The sequence below is a fragment of the Idiotropiscis lumnitzeri genome, chromosome 20 (genome assembly GCF_059441095.1).
Source record: "Idiotropiscis lumnitzeri isolate Australia: NSW breed Sydney's pygmy pipehorse chromosome 20, RoL_Ilum_1.0, whole genome shotgun sequence".
NCBI lineage: Eukaryota > Metazoa > Chordata > Actinopteri > Syngnathiformes > Syngnathidae > Idiotropiscis > Idiotropiscis lumnitzeri.
This window is the reverse complement of record NC_142410.1, coordinates 8,980,535-8,996,997: the sequence shown is the minus strand read 5'-3', so window position 1 is coordinate 8,996,997 and position 16,463 is coordinate 8,980,535. Positions and strand designations below refer to the sequence as shown.

Genomic DNA, 16,463 nt, shown 5'->3' with positions numbered 1-16,463 from the left:
ATTAAGAAGAAAGAAACTCTTGTCAAACATTAAAATTCGTTCGGTACCTTTTTAGATCACATGAATAGCACGAGATGCTAACATTAGCGATGTCCACTCCAGGCTCCTTTTCTTGTCAAATGAAAAAGTCACAAACGTCCACATAATTGTGTCCTCTCCTGCCATCTGAAAAAAAAAATGTGAGTTTTGACCATGTAATTGAAAATGGTACATTCTCATTAAACGCCCCCCCCCGATGACGTGTTAATAGCGTTGGAGTGTACTTGGAGGACCTGCCTCAAAAGCCCTTCAAAGCACGCCCGATAAAAGGCCTTAATGGTGGCGCACACCGAAGCGCCACGCTGCTACGCAACCGCTGGCTCTCATCACGGCCAAAATGGAGAAGTAAATTAAAGGCCAACAAAGACTCCTCAATTCTTGTCGGCAGAGTCCAGCCTGCCTGTGGTTTTATTGCTCAACACTTCTGTGGAAGGACGGAGCGGCAACTCCACTCGGCCTCCAAACCTTAATTTGGAACTCAAAGCAATGCTTGTCACCCGAAATTGAAATCCTGACTTTAAATTCCGACCTTGTCCGGTGCTGGGTATCGATTAAAATATCCAAAATCGATTTGATTTTCGATTCATTTTGATTGATTTTCCCATTAAATGAAAGATTTCATGCGGTACCAATTTTATTTTTGTATGGAAGGCATTCTCAGAAGAACCGATGCTGCAGTTGGTGCATTCCTAAAAATATTATCAACATTAAAAATTGAAGCCAGTGCACTTACATGAATCGTGTCATTTTTATTTACCATGACCTGATCAAAAAGAATCTGATTTCACTGCTTCCGCCATTTTGTTTATTGACGCTACTTTCGCATAGTGACAAGCGCTTACGTGACGAGTGACGTCATGTAAATTTACGGGTAAAAAATCGTTTTGTGAATCGATATCGGGCTAGGAAAAGGATAAAATCCCCAAAACTTTATTTATTTATTTATTTATTTATTTTTAAACCCAGCCCTAACCTTGTCTCGCACCCTTCCCCTGTCTTAAAACTTTCGTTTATTTAACATTAAATTGAGTCAACCCAACACTTGGTTCCCTTTTCCGTTGATCTGTGTTGAAATAAACATCATCGAGCAAATTCTAAACCATCGGCAGATAATTTTACCATCATTGACCTCCACTGACGTAAAAAAGAGTCAACGATAAAATTGAAACAATGTCACCGTATCACATCTTGCCAGTATCAAAGAGACGACTGTGCGTTTTTTTGTGCGCGCGCGCACGGCGCCGTAATCACGCTTGTCGCCCATCCCTCTCCTCCTCCTCCTCCGGACCTCCTCTCCCAGCCTCCCCTTGCTTTATTTATTTATCCCAGTCTCATCCCATCGAGCGGGAGATCAGTCTGCGGAAAGGGCAGATCGCCAAGCCGGCTCTCAGTGACAGAGCGATGCATTACGACATTAAGACGCCTGCGAGTGAAAAAAAAAAAAAAAAAAAAAATCAATCATGCACTCTCGCATGCATTAGCGAAGGGCACCTCTCTGCCTCCAGTGGGGTGCACACCTGGCTGGGATTGTTTGGCACTAAGTCACACACACACACCCACACCCGGGACACACCATTAGCCTTGTAAAGACGAGCACATCTGAAAAATCATCCCACCCGTCCCGACTTCTCGTAGACGAATGGCAGCCGTTTAATTGTTGGCCGGCGCTCATCCATTTTCCTGCCTCATCCGTCTTTTTCCGTCATCCATCCTGGGAGGACGAGCGCATGTTTGCGCATCAAACGCAGACGACGACGACGACGACGGCGGATAAATTTGCCTGCTGTCAAGTGGGGAGGGATGATCAAGCGTATCGACCGTCCCAATGACACTGCGACGTTTACTTACGGGCGCCCATCACGGCAAAGTTGGCTTCCTGAGGTGTCAATTTGACGTTTTTTTTTTTTCCCCCTGCAATGCCTCAGTATGCCGCGAGATTACACGGAAGCACTGGCTAATAGGAAAGTAGTAATTGGCATTTAAAGTGATTTTCAGAGCTGGGCACTTGACCCTTTTTTGACCATCAGTCCCCCAACCTCGATCTCGGTACGGTTCCGGACTCGACCGTTCGGCCGATTTCATCAAAAAATTCTCGTGTTATAGGCAATATAGTAGTTCTGAAAGTTGACCAAAAGGAAGTTGAACTTTTTTTTTATTTTTTTAAGCCCTGGTAGAAGAAAGTCTCTTTCTATACGATGTGACTTTGAAGCATCACTTTGTATGCGGCGTCCTTAAAACACTCAAGGTGGATAATTACAGTTGGTGTCACTTAAGTGCGAGACCTTGTAAAACATTTTAACCCCCCGTTACAAGAAAATAACTTGCTTTTTAATTCTCTCTCAATGTCTTGCGCAGTCTCAATTGCCTTGAAACCACTTCATCGCTTAATTCGGTAAATGGAATAAAGACACTGCAAAGTTGAAGTGGGACTAAACAGTCGAACATCCTTCAAAATCACCGCGCGGCGTTTTCTCTTCGACTTTTGTGGAGCAGTTTCAATATGGACGTGTACATTAGCTCGGGGTTTAGCGCGAGGAGAAAGACTGTCCGCAAACGCTTGAAAGGCAAGTGCCATGAGCAGGTTGGACGCTATCTTCTCGAGGAGTGCGCCGGTTGCTATGGTGACGGGATTGATTGCAGCTTCTCCGGCCTTTCACATGAAGAAACAGTCCATCTTGATTGATGTCATGGTGGCTGAGAATGTATTCCTTGTACTTGAGTAGAAGTGAAAATACTTTTGCGAAAAAGATTGATCAATTAGACGTGCCTGAGTAAAAAAAAAAAAAGTATAGACACTGATTGACTCTGGAAAGTATTTAACAAGTAAGAAGAAAAAAATTGAATTGAAAAACATTTTTTGCAATTAATTTAATTATCGTAACTCGAGCTGTAGTGTCATGGGTGTGGCTTTAAAGCAGGCGTGGGCAAACTACGGCCCGGGGGCCACATGCGGCCCGTTAAACGTTTTAATCCGGCCTGCCGAATTTGAAAAAAATTAAATAAATCAAACCTTGTTAATGTTTTATTTTCAAAATACTGTGGTTTTTCAAAGACATATATATTGTTGTAATGCTTTTGTTTACTTTCATTTCAAATTAAATGTATTTTTTTTTTACTCTGATGAGGTGAGGTTACCAAAACACTCCATCCATCTGCTCCTGGTCCGGCCTCTCTGTCAAATTTAAGAACCCATCGTGGCCCGCCAATCAAAAAGGTTTGCCCAACCCTGCTTTAAAGGGTGTGAAAGGAACGCAAATGGCCGCTCTCATGACATAATAAAAAAAAAGGTGCATTTTGCCGCTTAATTTATATTCCACCAACACAATATTAATCAGAATGCTGTTTTTAGACGAGTGAAGGCACATTGAACATTTTATTGAAAATAATTTTTGGGGGTTACCTTTCCCCTTTCTTTTGTTTTTTTTATGATTCATCGGTTAATCGCCACAATAACTGACAAATTGACAGATTTTTAAAATACTTGTTAGTTGCTGCGATAATTCAAAGATTTCTCGGCAAGGCAAGTTTAATAAAACCCCAATTCAACTCCAAAGAATTTCCCTCCTGCGTTTGATCATAAACGGCAATTACAGAATGCGGTGAGATTACGCCAGTTTCTCCGACTTGATTAGCGCTCACCGGTCCGCTCTGATTACGACTAATGAGTCCGCACTCGAGGAGGTGACAAGCTTGCGAAAAACAGTTGACCTGCTCGTCCTCCTTGAGAAAACCTGCGAGCTGTTCCGTCATGCGCTCGCCGCAGTCTTTTGAAAGTCGCCTCTTCAACAACTGCTCAAGCCGTTATTTTTTATTTATTTTATTTTTTTTTTTAACCACACCGATGAATAATTACAGTTGTTCGCCCTGTAATGTTTCCCCCACCTGATATGATCAGCATAATGCCGACAACCTCTTTTGTTTACAACGGAACTGCGGTCTCGAGAGAGAAGACTGCCAGACTGGGAGAACATCTTATCTGTGTTAGTCGTAGAACGCGGCATTTTATATCTATTTTTTTTTTTTATTTCTTTTTTTTTTTTTTTATTGAGCAGTTTCTGAGATAAGATGGAGTTGATATCGCAGCTCGTTTAGGTTTAGCTGCTTGCATGACCACTGGTTTCGACTCAAACAATTACCACTCCGTCATCCTCTGAACAGAAATGATTGCCTTTTCATTTGTGGCTTTTTTTTTCTTTTGTTTTACTGTTTTAATTAAAGAGTTTTATGCGTGTCACATGCATAGAGGAAAAAGATAAGCCGTTGATTCCACTTTCCACACTCTTGTGAGTAATACGGAACGGATGGCCATTATTTATTTATTTATTTTTTATTTTTTTGCAGACGATAGTTCTGCTAAATATTCCTCCGGCATCCCGCGAGCATGTTTGGCTTTCTACGCAAGGCCGCATGTCGTTGCCGAGTGAACGCGTCAGCGGTGTCGCTGTCAAGATTGCGCTTGAAGATGATCGGACAAGATGACCCACGAGGCGGAGCGGGTGAGCGGCCGCTTGTGACGCTTGGCCCCGGAGTGGTGAGGTGACTTGTGCTAATAGACGGGCGCTGGATTGAATGTTGGTGAACCTCGGCTGCTTGTCAAATGCAACAAAAGGTGGCGCAGAGGAAGGCCAGACTGACTATTCACATTTCAGAATATTGACTTAGATTTCAACAAAAATAAAGTACAAGCTCTGAAATGTAGAACTAAAAAAAAAAAAAACACAAGTAAAGATTTTATTTTTACTGTCAATTAGAAGCATAAAATCTGCCTTGAACTAAGAACAACCCAAAAAAAAAAAATCTGGTTATTTTTAGCTCGACTTTGATGCTATCAGAACTTGTTCCCATGGCCTTGCTAATGTTGCGTATTGAGTTACAGAAAATGCTAAACTAGCTAATGAGGACAACTGAAAGAAAATATATTGCTTGTATGTCTTATAAGATTAGACCGGGAATTTTTGAGCATCACAAGATGGCGGGTTTTTGGCTGTCAGGAGTAATTTACGTAGTGCTTGTACTGAGATGAGCAAAAAAAAAAAAAAAAAATTTTTTCATGTTTGCTAACGTTGTGTATCGAGTAACCGAAAATGCTAAATTAGCCAATGATGACAATCGGAAAAAAATGTATATTGCTTGTCGGTCTTATAAGATTAGACCAAGAATTTTTGAGCACCACAAGATGGTGGGTTTTAAGATGTTAAGTGTAACTTTCGTAGTGCTTGCACTGAGAAGAACAAAATAATATGTTTTTTTAAGATGAAGAGATAGTTAGCGTTGGCTCGACTAACAAACATTTTCTATAATAAAAATGGGGAATTTATTTTATTTTATTTTTTTTGTTGCCGTTTCTACTTAATGTTGATCCTGTTTTTTTTGCGTTATAAGACCTAAAAGATTTAAACATAAATTGACTTGACTCTATTTATTTTGATTTTGACATGATGGCGGTTTTATGGCAAAGTAAGAGTAGAAAGTACAAAGACGTTTGTAGGCTCTTAAATTAAAAAGTTGTCATCACAAATTAAAAAACGCAAGAATACCTGAAAAATGAACTAAAATCCAATATCCAAGTATTTGTACTTTAATTCCAACCCGTGCAAGTGTCACAAATGTCAGAAATAAGCGCAAAACAAAAGACAACGGAGCTACACGTGGAGGTCACCGAATGCTAAATGACGACTTCTACAATCTTTAATCTCGCACGTGATTGCGAACGGTTCGCCTTTGGTGTCGACTTGTAAGCCAATAACGCCCGATTCGTGCTCATCTTTCAAATTGCTCCCGTTCCCATTAGAGAGAACGCCGGCGCGGGTGACAGGTTCAAATAGGATTGGCACGCGCGAATCTGCTTCTTGTCAAAAATAATGGCACTGAAAATGTAAAACGGCGCCGAGACAGAAAAATTGGAAGCGCTCTGTTTGACCTTGAGCGCGGCGCGGAGCGGGAGAAAAGATGGCAGGCGAGAGGCGGTAATGCATACATCGTTTTCCAGCATAGGTGGAGACAATATTTGGAAGATGGCCAACGTGAGCGACATTTATTTCAAATTCCACGACACCGCAAGACGTTTTAATTAGGTGTAAGGCGGCACAATTTGAGCGCGAGCAATATTCCTAATTATGCATTTATGTCACCATTCATCACCGCCAGCGTGGCATTTAATTAGTCGTCGAGGTACAAACGAGCCATTATTAACGTCTAAATCAAATAAACCCGTTTGCGGAATCATAAAAAAAAAAAAAAAAATATCCCATAACTTTACTTTCTGCATGACACCATCTGGCTGCTCTTCTTGAGTCCGTTTTTTTTTTTTTTTTTTTTTTTAACAGGGGATCTCAAACCGGCCTCTCCGAAGGGCTTTCAAAGGTTATGAGCTTATTAATTGGAAAGGGCTGAAGATGAAACCTCTATTTACTGTGGGTATTGCGCAGCCTGTTTACCCACCGCCGCTCTATTTGAGCGCCTGAAATGGGAACGCTGCGGCTTATGTCGCTTACTTCCCCACACATCATCTTCAACATCGACGAACAGCGACACACAAGATCACTCGATCGTTTGAACGACCTCGCGAGATGAGTTGCGCTGCTTTGCCCGATCGTCGCGGGAAGGCCAAATTCTGCACGGTGTCAAGAGCCGGCTTCTTGTCGGGCACTCTTCGTCACTTTCTGACAGAACTAATCAGGCCCCCCGATGAAACGTGTCCGCCGCGGCTTGTTTACCCCGCCGAGGAATGTAATTTTTCCGTGCCTTCCGTTTGATTAAACCGCTCTTTAAAGTCCGAACGGGCTTTTGTGATGGACCGTAAAAATGAAGTCGGCGAATGTTTGAGCCCGGGGGGAAGAAGACTTTCTCTCAAGCCGAATTGTTGGGCAGGTTATCGGTGGATGTCTTCTTACTGTACGGGGCAGGCAGGATCGCTAAATCTCCCACACTATGTCCTTGAACCATGACTGTGCCACAGGATTAATGTACGGTATAAAAAATAAAATAATGCCGTACATGCAAGTACTTCCTGTAGTCAAAAGAAACAAGATCACGTTCATGACCGAATATTTTGGTGTACCTCAGGGGTCTTAATCGTGTTTTTCAAAATTTTCCTCAATATTCCTGTTTCGAAAGGGTTCTTGACTTCTTGTAAACACGATTCACAACGGTTTACGTTTTTCGGACACAAGTGAAGTTAGTTAGTTTCACTGAAGCTCAAACTTAGTTCACAATGTTCCGCCTTGGCGACTTAACTGCTCGACTTTTGAATAACTCCCAAATTGAGACGCTGAAAGCAAAACGTCTATCAGATGTTATATGAGTGGCTCGTCCTCAAACCTGCCGCTCTGTCTGTTAGTTTGGACCGACCCCCAACGAGGCTGGAGGTAGCTGGCCCTCATCATCACTCTTCCCGACTGCGATCTTCAACAGCTAATCAATGCTAATCTTTGCCGCGCTCCGCCGGTTACGATTGGGCTCTGTGCATCAACTTTTTTTTGGTCACCCAGTCTTTGCCGCCGCCACCTTAATGGATGGCGGGTGTCGTTTTGGTCTCTGCGGGGAACTTCTCCAATACATCGGTCATTCAAAAAGGAAAATAACATCAAACAAGCGCCGATGGCCTTGTCAGCAAAAGGACCCATCATGGAGTCATTTTATATGCGGCACCTTTGACTCCGCTCGCACCGCTCAATAAATAAGATATGGGCTCGACATTCAATTTTAGGGGAATGCACCTGAGTGATAAAGCTGAGTTATGAATCAGACTGCATTCGCACGAGAAGAGCGGCAAGAGTGATGACTGATTGCGAGACGCAGACATTTAAAATTCGCCATCGCTGTGTAATGATAAAGCACAGCATGGACGCACGGTCCATTCAGACGCCGCCCCTCCCCTCTCTCGTGGGGCCACATCAAATTTTTTTTTTTTTGTCAGCCGTTGTTTTGCAGCCGTCGCCGCAGCCCGCCGTGACTTATTCACATTCCCGCTTATTTGCTTTCACCGAGCGCACGCCCCTGTCGCCATTTTCCAAAGGTGAAATTATGCTGAGCCCAGCAGGAAAGTAATGAAGGCACAGCGAGGCAATAAGGAACTCGCGGTGAGCTTGCTTTACAGAATAAACTATCTCAGAGTTCAAGAGGCGGCGGCCGGGGTGGATGAAAGGAGTGTGGGAAGATGCGAAATTCCACCGGGTGAAAGGAGACAAATTGGCCGGCGAGCGGACGTAGCAAAAGGATAAATCAGCGGGAGGCGTTTCTTCGCCCGAGGTGCCCCAGTAGCTCCATCCTAGGCTGGAAGAGCATCTTTACCAAATTAGAATCAGTTGTTGATCCATTTATTACTCAACCAATTAATTTCCTGATTCAATTGACTTTTTATTGGATTCTTTACATTTATGACCTGTAAGTTGTTGTCATAAAAAAAATAACTTTAATTTTCAAATTTAATTTATTTATAAACACTGTAATATTAAATCTAGCATCCGATTTACATCTAAATTTGGATTGCATCGCCGGAAAAAGGCTTCGTGGAAAAACGAGGATCCTGTGTATGCGCAGTTTTATGATCATTCCAAAGATTCGCCATAGGAAAAAAAAAAAAGGTGGCACCCGTACGTTTTAATCGCCGCTCGCAGCTTTAATTAAAATTACGTTTGGATGCACTGCCTGGCCTGAGGTCGTTACACCCGCACTCTAACGCTCTCCACGTAATCAAAGTCTTCCCTCAGCTGAGCAGGAAGTGAAATGCTGGGTAAAAATGGGAATTTGGTGCCCGCTGGCCTGGTTTATGCACCCCCCCGCAAGAATCGGGGACTAATCCCAGCCTCAGTTGCTCTCGCAGGCTTGTGCCGGTGGGGCGCAATCGTGCCACTGAGATGCCGCCACACCAGCCAATTTGGAGGCTTTGTGCTCTCACATCCAGCTATTTTTTTTTTTTTTTGTGAACATTTAGTTGCACAGAGTGGGCAGCATACCAACACCCACCAGAAAAAAAAATAACCTTATTTTTGTCTGGGGAGCATTGGGCACCAACTGCTCTCTTAAGCATTCAGAATCAGAAATCCCTTTATTGTCATTGTACTCAAGTGTGCAACGAGATTAGAGATTCATTTGGCCGTTACCCAATAATGTACTTAGTTAGAATAGATATGTATATTTATTTATTTTTTTTTATCTTTACAACAAGTACAATTGTATGTTTGTGATCAGAAGATAATTCAATGTCATTCGCTGCCATTGACGAGTATAGTGTATAGTAAAGTGCATTCTTTTTTTTTTTTTTACCTGGGCTGGCCGTCACACAAAGAAAAGATCATTCATTGTTGAATATTTAAGCACCAAAATGTTCATCAAAACCATTATAAATAATCCCAACATATAATTAATTAAATTAACATCGATGTTATCACAATTCTAAAGCTCCAAACAACTGCTTCTATAACACACACGGTGCAGCAACACATACAAACTGAGCGCACTCATCGAAATTCATTCTCTGCTTTATGGGAGCAAAGACTAACTTTTTGCAGGAATGATTTGCTCGTTAGCCTTTTCAGAACGCCACATTAAAACCGATTTTCCCCGTGGTGTGAACTGATAAAATACCGTATATTATCTTGGCCAATAGCTGTCTGCTAGCTCCAATGATATTCCCTTTTTTTTTTTTTTTTTTCTTACAGTCATCTTTCCACCAGAGCACACCCCCAGCATTTAATAGCCAGTTGTTATGCCCCCACAGCAGCCTCCCTGGAGGAACATTGCGTGTGCATGTTACTGAATGCTCAATACCTGCTCTGTAAATAAAAACTGTCAAGAAAGCCAGCCTCTATCGGTTTTTTTTTTTTTTCTCCCCCGTTTTGTTTTTTCTGTTCATCTCTTAACCCCGCAGGGCGCCGTCCCCACCTGAGTTTAACTCACAACTGACTCGAATAGGCTTGGTTCGATATCTCTTTAATTAACCGCGCAAAGCTACATCGCTTGTTATGCCCCCCCCCCCCGAAAACGGATCCCCCATTCCAATAGCGAGCAGCGGCTGATTGTGGTCTAAAGCAATTAAGGTGTCACGCGGCTTGGCCCGAAGGCGTCGACTATGCCACTTTTCTGGAATCAATTTGCCGTTTTCAGGGGCTAAAATATCAAATGGAGTTGATTCGAAGGAAGGTATTGAATAAGTGCAGGGCGGTAATGCAATTGTTGTTTAATTCAAATGAAGCAATTCATTCGTACGCGTGTGTGGGCATGGGAACAGTCTGAAACTTATCGCGTATATTGTCTCGCTGCGCGCAAGAAATAAAATGGCCATTTTTAGAGATTTAGACTGTCTTGGACCTTCCTTGCTCTAATTCAGTGCGTAATAAAACGCCGCACAGACCATTTTGAGTTGTTCAAATGAGTCTGCGGGAGCAGGACTGATCATGAATATATTTGCGGGTGTTCTCAACTCGTTCCGGAAAACGGTCTTCAACCCACCATCCATCGTCACCGGCGTGCCCCAGTCGTTGATCGTGTTTGAATTCCCAACCTGCCCTCGATAGATTTGCTCGGTATATAGCGTAATGCCATTAAGCGGCCCGTGTTTTCGCCTGCCGCTCGTTACTTGAAGGCCACCGCTGATTTGAGCTTGTCGTCTCCAACACAATGAAGCCATTTCGCAGTCCTGTGAGGCATCACATGGTTGCAGATGCCGCTAATGGACTTTGGATTTTTTGCCATTACCTTTTAAGGGACAGTTTTAGAACGGGAAACAAAGTTTGTGCATGGGAATTCGTGGCGAAACATAAAAGTGTGTCAAAATGCGTAAAATTCAAAATAATTGTCATAATTTGTTTTAGTTTTTTGGGATATGCTCCATTTTAATTTCATATTTTTGAGGGGTTTATATCTTGTGTGTTAGAAGGAGTGGGTGATTCTGGCTGAAAAAATGTATTGCGACGCAAGTATCTAAACTAGGAAACATAACTCTCCAGAGAAAATCTTTACCAAATATCTGGTAAAAAAACAAAAAACAAAAAAAAACATAATGTCTTGTTGCGACCACAAAACAGTACCAATGTTTAGTAACATTAAAGGGGACGTCAACCCTAAAAATTTTCTTTGCAAGAATATGTTCTATGGAGGCCCACAAGACGAAAACACGGCATTCTGATTGATATTGCGTTTGTGGAATATGAATTAAGCAGTAAAATCCACTGATGGGGCGGCCATTTTGTCACGTCTGTTGCCTGAAAATGACATCACAGTTGCTCAGGGCTCAGATAACGACCCATCATGGCTCAGCTTCAGGTTGGTCGTTACCCGAGCAACTGTGATGTCATTTTCAGTCGATAGAAGTGACAAAATGGCCGCCTCCTGAGATGGCTAAAAATGGATTTTGCTGCTTAAGTCATATTACACAATCACAATATTAATCTGAATGCCATGTTTAGACTAGTAAAACCGCATAGAACATTTTATTGCAAATAATTTTTGGTGGGTTGACTTCCCCTTTAAGATAAAAATCATTATACTCCTTAATTATATTAATTTCAGTTGATCCACTGTCTTTGGTCTAATTCAACTTGTCTGCGGGCTCATTTCTTTTCCCCGAACATATATTTTTATTTTTTTCACTTGTCTATCGCGATACATAACGGCATGTCAAACCTGAGTAAGCAATATTTTAAGCAGTGAAAACTAGATATTGATTATAGCGGGGCAAAAAAAAATACTGACCCTGCCGAGCGATCGGATGTCCTCTGGCGCCCAAACCGATAGCGCCACTGAATTTCTGATCCAAGGAGTGCCCCAGATGTCCAACAAACACTCGCAGCGTCATTATTCTCTCTTGTCGTCGTGTCGTCTACATAAATGTGCGTCGATTCGTGTGTCAAGGCACCGACATGGCATGAATTGTCTCCGCTTCCATTTTTGAATCGTGCTTATTGAACCCACAGGTTAATCAACTCCATTTCCTAGTGGACGCCGATAAATTGCTGTTCATCAATAAATTCCGTGACGATGACAACATGGCTGCAGTGGGGTGGGTGGGGCGTCGGAAAACGACATGCCAGGAAACATCCCGACTCTTTTCGTCTCGTGGGGGGGCATGAGGCCGCCACTTCAATAAACGCCCCCCCGTTGTGTAATACAATAAGCATTTATCAGCTTGTTTTCTCGTATAATGGCCGACTGTCGACTGGCATCATCCCGGCCATACATCAGTCGCTCTGTCTGCTCTTGTTATGACCCCACCGTCATCACACCCTGCAGCGAGACAAAGACTTTAATGTGCGCACTACGGGAAGGATTTTAATTTCTCTATTAGCACACACAATAAAAGCAAACATTTTCAAGAGAAATTCCTGACGGGGGGTGCAAAAAGGCGAGTTCTCCATCCTGGTTTTTATTAAATTTCTGCAATGTCTGAGTGCATGAGAGAAGATGGACAGCTTTTTTTTTTTTCCAAATCGGAAATTTACTGTATAAATTGGACAGATATTATATTGGAATAGGGCTCGGGAATCAGCAGCGTAAATCCAGCCAATAAAAAAGTGAGTTCAGCAAACGTGTGTCTGCTGGCTTTTTTTTTTTTTTTGTGAAATGTGACAAAATGTCTTCTAAAATCCAGTCAAACCAGACGGGCAGAGGCGGGAAAGGTCCTCGAGGGGGTCATCAGCTTGGCTAAAAACTCCTCAGACATCGTGAAGAGTCAGTCTGCCTCGGATCTAAACATCGGCTCTTGTTTAACGCGAGGCGCATCTCTGACTCCCGCTGTCGTTCCAGCCTGGGCCAGCAGGAGCACTCATTTTCCAAAGCGTCATTAATCTTACTTTTCCTCAGCCTGTCCTCCTACTCTCGCAGGGTGGTCTCCCCCGGGTGCTCATTTAGCTCCCCTTTACTGTACAGAGCGCAGTCTCTCACATTCACTCCGATGCCCTCCATGTGTACTTTGCTCTTCCCTCCTGGCAGAGAGAGAGGAAAAGGAGGAAGGGGGGGGCGAGATGTTGCAGGGTGTTGAGAATTTTTAATGACTCAGCGCGTTCGAATATGCTAATTTAAAAAAAAAAAAAGAAAATTCCGTCAAATTAGTCTTTTTGTATCAGGAAATATAGCCATGCAGTAGCGGGGTCAACCTGAAAAGAAAACAAACCACAAAAAAAGGTAAATTAAGTAAAAAACTAAAATTAGGAAAAAAATAAGAAAAAAGTCGTATTTATTTAAAAAGCTGTAATTGTTTATTCATATTACAAAAACCTAAGTGCAGCAATTTTAGAATAATCGTAATTACAGATCTGATGTATTGTATGTCTTTTTGTCCTTGACATGAAGCAGCAAGTGGCACATCCAAATGTCTACTTATATACTTTCTTTTGAAGAACTTAATAATTAAATGTTTAAAACAACGAAGGCTAACTGTCTTGCTGTGGATGACGGCAGGTGGCAGCAATCCTACCGTATTCTTCTGCAAAGAGACCTATGGCAACATCAAAGGAGGAGCAGGGATTTCTGGCAAGCTCCAGGAGTGTCCAACATGTGCCAGCAATTGCTCGTATTCTTCTGCAAAGAGACAGTGGAAAAGGAGTGGCAGGGATTTTGTGGTAAGCACCAGCTTTGTCCTACATGTGACAACAATCTACTCTGATGTTCATATGACCACTTGGGATAATCATTTTATTGGGTCCGGGTCCAACAGGTGACAACAATCCCTGCATATTCTTCTGAAAAGATGCTTCCAGCAACATTAGCTGAGAAGCAGGGATTTTGTGGAAAGTCTCTCCTGTGTCTTACGTGTGACAACAAGTGATTTGTGGCAAGTCCGAGCTTTGTCGTATAGTTGACAGCAATCTCCCATACTCTTCAAATCCATGTCTAAGGGCCAATTTTCTTTCTGTGCCTGTGACTTACAGATGACAACATTCAGCTCGTGTTATTTTGCAAAGAGGCTTGCAGCAGCTTGACAGGAATGGCAGGGATTTCCACCACGTGACAACAATCGCCCCATATTTTTCTGCAAAGAGGCCGATGCCAGTGACAAAGTAGCGCCAGTGATTTCTGGTAAGTACAAGTTGAGTAGTAGACTACAGGTGACTACAATCTATGTCTGGTTTATGCGATAAGGTATTAAGATAAGACTTTTCTTCCAAAAAAGGGCATGTAGTACATGATTTCCAAAGGGTATGAAGACAATCCGCATTAGGGCTACTTTTCTACATTGGCAGGAGTTGCGAGCCATGACACTTTTCCGTACTCTTGGACTCGAGTCCATTACGCCTCATTCCGACACAAACTTTTATCGCATTAATTGCCTGCGGACACATTTGAAGTGGATCCCAAGGGGAAATGGCACATGTTGTTTAACTTTATCACAACGCTCTAATGGTGTGTTGTTTTTGACGGCTATGCTGCCCTCCTGGAGGTTACAGCACTTGGGTGCATCGGGGAAATGAGAGTGGCCGCTGCGCTGTTTTCACAAATGGAGTCACCTCACTTTCAAATAGTCACGCTTCTCTGCTGCTGTATTGTACCACAACAAGCCAGACCAAGCGTAAATATGTACTCGGACAAAAGGAGAGAATGAAAGCATGAATCCAGAGTGTGCGGAATAATTTGTCTCAATGAGCGAGTCGCCTGTGCTCAGGTAGCGGGGCTGATTTTCACTCGGATCATTACTCCCATGCTAATTATCCCAATGACTTCTGTGCCCTAGAGTAATGCTAGCAATAATACATGAGCACCTATCCGATGGTTTAAATCCCTCTTCTTTTTTTTTTTCCCACTTCCAAGGCCATTTTGAAAGCTAATTAATGCACACGAACTGTTTGCTTTGCACTGAGCTGAGAAATGTGCTTTAATGGTCTCCTCGGGGCTCCGGCTTCACAATAACTGTAATTATTAAATAAAGTGAAGGTCAGCAGGAGGGAGAGTCCGACGGCTGCTCAATGTGTCCACGACGGAAACCGAGAAACAACACTCACTTCGCCACTTTGTTGCTCTAAAGTAACCGATATTCATAATTGGTGGTTCAGAATTTTATTTTTCTTATAATTGTTGTCTTTTCAAAACATGATTCTTGATTTTATTTTGCCATGACGGGGCAGCAGTTTTGAGGTTGCTAATCATTAATGACTGATTGAACTTCAAAAGGCTGCAAAGAGCTGTCGGCTCTCGCGCGCGCTCTGAATGAGAGTGATTAATACGCCTAACGCTTGTGATGACAGACTAGCACGGAAAAGGAGTACACAATGACACACAACAGGTTTTTTTTTTTTTAGACTTTGAGGTTTTTCTGTTGAGACTTGGCTATGTTTTACGAAAGAACGTAGAAAGGTAGAAGGTTACGTGTATAGCTGTAGAACAATATTTTGTGGACCTTGAAAGATCCGTGAAAATCCTGGGATGATGGAGGTTGTAAGTGAAAGGGTTAAAAAGGCTTCAGCGATTTCTGGCAAGTACTGGCTGAATCCTACGGTTGACAGCATCGGCAGCACATCGTTTGAATTTTGTCTAGTTCCTCATAAACTGACCAAGAGATGATGAGAATAAGGCAAATGGCAATGTGAAAGAAAGTGGAGGGATTTCTGGCAAGTAATGGCTTTATCCTACATCGACCTTATTCAACGGGCAACCTTCGTCAGAGTTTTGGCTCATGACTCCTCCTTCTACGATGGGGTTTTGGGCAATATTAAAGAGCTGCAGGAATTGTTGGCACGTAATACCTGTGCGTTCTACGTTGGACAACAATCTCCCATATCCTTCATTTGTCAATTCAGCCTAAAGTCGAGCTTTTCATGGTTATAATTCCCAAAAGTAAGTTTGAAACACCATACTGTGAAGCGTGGCGCTGGCAGTACTATGCTTTTCAAGTGTTTTTTTTTTTTTCTGGAAGAGACCGTCAGGGTCTCAGTCAAGGTAGAGTGCATTATTAACAGTTCCTAAACCTTGAAGTATGTCAAGTTTTAGCACAGAGTGGAACTCAAAGGGTTCACACAGAGAACCAGAACATTGCGGCACTACGGTCTTGTAACAAGATGTATTTCGCTGGGTTCTCTGCACAGCGAGTGGAGGAATTTCCAGACTAAAAAGCCGACGAGCCTCGAGGCCTCGCAGCAGGTGACGCGCACAAACGAGAGGTATAATTGGTAAATAGTCCCACGTACACGCTTTTAAGCAGCGGCGTCAGAAGTGCGTGACGGCTGAGATGCGACAAAAGTGGATGACAGCAAACTGAGGCGAGCGATTCACTGGCTTCTGATGTCTTTTTTTTTTTTTTTTAGGGATGGGGGAGTTCGGAGGCTGGAGCGAAACGTTCCAAACGCTGCTCACATTGATTTTGTCGTGTTCTTCGTCGTCATTCATTTTTTAAGCCCTCTTGTTTGCTCTGCGCCTCAGGGCCAGCGCTTTAATAAACTTTGTGATGGTGTACCCCGCGCTTGTCGCCTTCCAGATGATCGAGATGAATAAAT

At 42.8% G+C, this 16,463-nt stretch overlaps 1 protein-coding gene across 1 annotated transcript in view; it reads left to right on the top strand.

Moving 5' to 3' along the window:
• Positions 1-16,463, top strand: part of sdk2b (sidekick cell adhesion molecule 2b) — a 224,859-nt gene that overhangs the window by 57,802 nt on the left and 150,594 nt on the right. The window contains exons 6-8 of the mRNA XM_088283938.1: positions 13,438-13,598; positions 13,694-13,810; positions 13,908-14,055. The gene's annotated coding sequence lies outside the window, so the exon portion shown is untranslated. The remainder of the gene's footprint in view (positions 1-13,437; positions 13,599-13,693; positions 13,811-13,907; positions 14,056-16,463) is intronic.